At 46.5% G+C, this 5,911-nt stretch overlaps 1 protein-coding gene across 3 annotated transcripts in view; it reads right to left on the bottom strand.

Moving 5' to 3' along the window:
- The window catches only part of KCNJ6 (potassium inwardly rectifying channel subfamily J member 6), a 259,728-nt gene that overhangs the window by 183,424 nt on the left and 70,393 nt on the right, over positions 1 to 5,911 (bottom strand). Inside the window, exon 1 of one of the 3 annotated variants that reach the window (XM_019655779.1) lies at positions 422 to 479. The exons of the other annotated variants lie outside the window; for them this stretch is intronic. The gene's annotated coding sequence lies outside the window, so the exon portion shown is untranslated. Of the gene's footprint in view, positions 1 to 421; positions 480 to 5,911 lie in introns of those variants that run through there. 3 annotated transcript variants of the gene reach the window in all.

Raw genomic sequence — 5,911 nt, 5'->3', positions numbered from 1 at the left:
ACTGTGAGGGAGGGAGAGGGAGAGGGAGAGGGAGAGGGAGAGGGAGAAGGAGAGGGAGAAAGACTCATGAACGCCAAGCTGCTCCAGAGGGTGGGGGCGGTGCTTTTCAGCCGGACTCCCTCACTCACGGAGGGCACGAGCTGGTGGACCTGAGCGAGGTCTGCGTGTTTGGTGGTAGCGATGCCTTACTTTCTGCTCTCCAGAAGTAGTCCTTTAAGGATAAAGGGAAACTCGTCATAGTTGATGTATTTCAAACCAGTCATATTTCCATCTCAGATATTTTTATCTCTCTAAAATGTGTGCTTATATTCATCAGAAAAACTGTGATTTTTTTCAAGTTACAACCATTTAAAGAAACATTTATATAAAGTAGAAAATCATAATGCTATTTTATGAACTGGTATCTTCAATTGGACCTCACCTCCAGGTTAAAACGGGCCCTCAAATCTGCCACTTTGTTCTTAGGGTTCTCTACAAATGTGCCAGCTGTGGCCCACTTCCTCTTCCCTGACACGATACCATAACAGGTCACCTGAGGACTGATTTAAAAAGAAAATGTCACATTCTCAGCTAGCCAATCAAATAAATGTTCTTGTAATATGGTACCACATATATTGCCTTGAGTTGCTGCAGGCAGAAGGATTTAAGGGCCACAAATTAGCATTTTTTTCCTAAGTAAAACTAATGGAAATAAGTGGTCAGCATTCAAGTATGGTTTGGGACATATAAAAACAGTAATCCCTAATATTTATTCCACATTTGTTATAGCCTGGTACTATGTGATGTGCATTACTGGACAAGCTCATTTAATTCTCACAACAACCCTATTAAACAGGTACCACCATCCCCACTTTGCAGATGGAGAAATTGAGACATGGAGAGATGGAGCAAATTGCTCCATGTGGCATAGCTGGTAAGGAGTAGAGTTGGGTGTCAAACTCACGGAAGTTCTAACTCATGAAACCACAGCAGGTTTCACAAAGGAAGAACGTCAGCCTGTCAAGATGGCAGGAAGAGTGATGGGGGAGGGGAGGAGCAAGGCAGAATACTCCAGAGGGAGAACAGGATGAGCAGAGGTGGGGAACCTTGGTCTGAGGAACAGCAGGTGGCAGGTGAACTGAGGCCAAGTGTAAGAAGAGTAGCAGGGGACCAGCTTAAAAAGTTAGGGTGTAAACTGTGTGTGGGGGGGCATGGCACCAGGCTGAGTCTCTCAGGGGGAAGACTGGAGCTGGAGTTGGGGGAATGTTAGAAGCTGTGGGAGGGGAAAGGGGACCAAGGCCTGAGCCTGTGCAAGCACCTTGGAGAAACCCGGAGAGCGCACTGCCTCCTGGAGGCTAAGGGTCATGGCGGCTTGAAGAATTAAGAACCCGTGCATCAGAATGTGGAACAAGCTTACATAGGAGAGTTAGTTTTTATCCTGATTTACTCAGTAAAAGGCTCCTAAGGTGATTTAAAGTTTTCATGATTTGGGGTTAAAAAAAAAAATCTGAAGGGGCGTGATTGAAGAAGATAAAATTCTTACTGGGCAGGCCATGCAGGGTGCTCTTGGTGATAGAACCTCCTTTGTCAAAGGCTGGGAGCCCCTGCCTCACCCAGACACCGCTCCTAAGGTCCCTATGTATGTGTCACCCTGCTGGGTTCCCTGCGATGCCATTGTTGTGGTCATGTTGACCAGACAGGGAGGGTTCTAACACATTGAGGCATTAGGACGTCTTACAAAAAGAAATTAATTCAGAGTCAAGGCTCTGCTTGTGCTGACATCACCTCAGTTCACCTGTGTTTCAGGGTGAGTCTCAGGTGGGAAGAAAGGTTTGGAGCATGGCCCTGGGTGCTTCCTTGAGCACATGAACTTCTCTTGCCAAGAGGAACTGGTTGTGTGGCTAAGAGAAAACTTCTGGGCCATATGGCAGAGTGTCTCACAACTCCGCCTCTGCGTGTGCAACCCCGTGGCCACAGTCTAGACTCCAGCATCGATATCCAGGCAACGCTTCCTGAATGCCCAGGGTGGCTGGTTTCTCAGAATATTGATGAATGAGTCATTCCTTCTTTCCTAGAGCTCCTAGAAATATCATAAAATATAGGACAAGCATTATCACCAAAGTTACATCAAGAAGTTTTTTTTTAAAGGAAATACTGAGCTAGACTGCAGAGAGACATGGAAGGTGTCTGGGCGGCTGAAGCACTCAGAGCCCTTTATGCTGCTGCCAACCATCAGCAGACCTTTCCCCAGGCGGGCACTCCTGCTCCCAGGATGCATCTGTGCTAGGCTTGCCCCGGCTTCCTAGGACTCCGCTGTAAAGGGCTGAATCTCGGAAGCACTCTCCTTTTGGTCTCTTTCACACAGCCTATCGCCTCTCTTCCGGGCCAGCAGCTCTCAGAGGCTCTTGTCTTGCCTCCAGGGCTATCCCAGGAATCCTAAACCTTACAGTGTTTGATGCCTCTCCCACCTGCCTTCATCTGAGGCACAAGCCTTGCTAAACGCTCTCTGTTCACAAGAAGACAGGGAGCAGATGCCATATTGTTTCCTTTCTCCCCCCTAACTTTTTTTTTTCCCAAGTTGCCCACCATCCAAGCTCTGGGCATACTGAGTCCTCCAGTAGCTGCTCTGCACTCCCAGCTCTGCCCCATTCCACAGAACATCAGGACTCTCCCCTTCAAGACCTGGTTTTCACCTGCCTCCCAGGACCATTTCCCATCACTCCTCGGCTCTAAACTGTGGCCCAGCCAAATGAGCCCCTTTTGGTACCTGAACACATTGCCTTGGTTCATCCCTTTTCTTGCTTTATTTGCCTATAAAGTTAACTCCTACTTGTCTCCTAGGACTCTGTTCAGATTTGATTTCTTGTTTGACATGGTCCCTGGGTACCCTTTTCCTCGTGATCATTTTCTCTGCACCCCCCAGCCTCTGTGCATACTCTTGTCTTAGGACTTCTCATTCCTGGAGTTGTAACTTCCAAAGTTACAGAGCAAGCCAGAGGCAATTGTCATGACAACTTCAGGAACAAATGGAAAACTAAAAAATAATTAATCCCTGTGTTTCCAAAGAAGAAGAAACAAAATCCCCAAACAAAGCTGAAGAATGAGTAGAATGAATAGGGTTTCTTGGAGCAGTATTACGTTTTCTGACATGGGCTTCTGACTGAGCATTTGTCCAGAATGTTCCAGAAGGATTTCTGCTCCAGGGAGTCGTGCAATGAAATGACCTGTAAAAATCCTTTAAAATTGTTTCAGGGATGTGGTCATAATTTAAGGGGGAAAAAAAACCCCAATTCTTTTTGTTTTTATTTATATGGAGGTTTTTTTTAGAATTTAATCAGAGGTAGGTGGTGGGGGTAGCGGTGGAGGTAAAGTGGGAATGGTGATGGGGACAGACTGGCAAAATAACTAGTAACTGGTTAGTTACTTTGACATATAAGGCATATTTAGAAAAAAGTCACCTGACCCGGCAGGTTGACCCTGTTTTAAGGAGTCTCTCAAGTCCAGTGGTGAGATTGATTTGGTCACTACAATGCCTTATGTTTGTCTGATATTTTTGGGAGCCTTGTGCAATGGCACTGTAGAGGCACTTGGTTCCCCAGAGAAAGCAACTGCTCAACACTAAAAACTTTCTTGGCTTTTAACTTCTACCTATAGTTTCCACTGGAGCCAGCTCCCTTTCCTAGGGTCATGCTGTGCTGTGTGAGACAAATTGTTGTGTACTCCCTCAAGAACTGGCTGGGTTGTAGTGAAGAGCAAGGGATTCACTCGTTTGTTCATTCATTGCTCAGCTTTGTGAGGCTATGATAATGCACCCCCTTTGGGAGGGCCATGATCCAGTTTTTTCTTTTTCTTTCTTTTGAGAGGAGATTAATCCAATACTAACATTTAACACTAAGTTGCCCAGGGCCGGCCAAGTGGAGCGATGGTTAAGAGCTGGCTTGGGATGCCAGAGGGCCCCGGTTTGGATCACACATATGAGGGCCAGTGACACTGCCCTCTACAGCTAAGATGCTGAACAACAGCTCAATCTGGAGCTGGGCTGCTGTGAGTCGCCGGCGACAGCATACGTCCAGAAGCCGGCGACCGATGTGCCTCGCCCGGGAAGAGCACAATGATGGTGTCAACTTGGGCCAGTGAAGCAACGTCCTCCACAACTAGACTGAAGACCAAAACGATAGCAACTTGTCTGTTCCCCTTCCCCCAATTCCCCAGCACTGTTCCCATCCCCCAATTCCCCAATAAAAATCTTTAAAACAAAACAAAACAAACCCCCCAAAACACTAAGTTGCCCAATATTGGATAATCCACCTGGAAATTCCTCAATCAGATGGGGAACCCCGTGGAGCACAGTAACAGTTCCTTCCCAAGCCAGCCACTCTCAGGCTCTGTCAGCGTCCAGGGAAGTGGTGCGAATGCTTGTTCTCAAAACAGAACACCATCCCTGCTAAACTGGGTCACAGGGGAGCTGGAAGGGCAACGGAGAGCCCCAGTTACTGCAATCACCCAGGAATCAGCCTGTTACTAATGCACGGAAGAAAGGGTGCAGGAGACAAGGAGCTGTGATTCTTCAACCTCTCGTCTGTGTCAATAGTTATAAAAGATGCTAAGTTGGAGGAATATTTTAAAAAATGTTATTTTGCAAAATTCAGTTTCATAACCAAATGTGACATTTACTGGGCTGGAGAATGAGGAACATTTGTTGATAGAAATCATATCATTTTCGTGTGCTTTTGCCACGTGTTGTCAGCTTGAACTTCTGTTTGGGCAGAGGAGGGAGAGAAGAGAAAGTCACCCCTTCATTAGGCACCTCACAACTGATTCCCGGCAGCATAGATCTCTGAGTAGAAAGGAAAACAAGGAAAGGCCATTCTAATCTCCTTTTTCTGTTGTTCTTTTGTCCCTTCTGTCTTTATTTATAATTAATTTCCTGATTTGAGTTTCTGGGAAGATGGACTAGATATACTTTTCCCTATTCCTCCCACTAATACTACTAAAAATCCCTGGACATTATATATAAAGCAAACATGAAAAGTGGCGAGAAGACAAACTGGCCAGAGAGCTTGGGGCCTGAGGAATAGCATGGTAGTGAATTTCCTAAATATTTGTTTCTTCTTATATCTCAGACTGGATACTGGAGAAATTGGCAACTTGGAAATGTCAATGGGTAAAGACAAAAATGCCCCAAGAAAAGTCAGCCCTCTCTGGCTAACTAACCAGGAAAGAGGCAGCCTAGAAAGTCAGAAATCTTCTAGACCAGAACCACTCTACTCCAACAAAGCACCCAGGGAAAACTGTAATCCTACCCCATGAGCAGATGATGAATAGGGAGCCTAGACTCCCACCCTCGTCAGATGATAACAAAGTATCCCAAGCCTCCTGCCCAGGGGGTGTCAGAGAAGGCAGGGTGGGGAGGCCAGATTTCTCTCTTTGCTGAGGGGTACTGGTGAGAGCCTGGACTTCTCTCCAGATTCAGCAGTAAGGAAGCAGCGCTCCCCATCCCCACTGGGGTAGTGTTAGAAGAATGTTAGCATAGGACCAGGACTTCCACTACCACTCAGCAGTAACAATGCTGCTCCCCCAAAGTGTAGTGCAGACCACATGGGAAGCATTGATGAGGTGCTCCTCTCGTTCCAACCAGGGTCCTATAGCTGGAGGCCCGCTGGGGAGCCTGAACTCTCATTCCGGCCCAGCGCTAATGAGGATGTCAATGTCCCCACCCTGGTATCAATGGAGGCTGACATCACATGAGGCAGTAATGAGACGGTGCCTCCCTCCCTCACCAGAGTGGTGTCAGAGGAGGCCTGCTATAATACAAGATTTAAATAAGATTTAGTTTTGAACATTAGACCTCTAATGTCTAGGTTCCAATAAAAAAATTCACTTGTCACAACAAGATTCTGAACGAGATTAACCTGAGTGAGAAAAGAGAAAT

The sequence above is a fragment of the Hipposideros armiger genome, unplaced genomic scaffold, assembly GCF_001890085.2.
Source record: "Hipposideros armiger isolate ML-2016 unplaced genomic scaffold, ASM189008v1 scaffold_246, whole genome shotgun sequence".
NCBI lineage: Eukaryota > Metazoa > Chordata > Mammalia > Chiroptera > Hipposideridae > Hipposideros > Hipposideros armiger.
The sequence above is the reverse complement of the archived record's forward strand: the minus strand, read 5'-3'. Positions and strand labels throughout refer to the sequence as shown.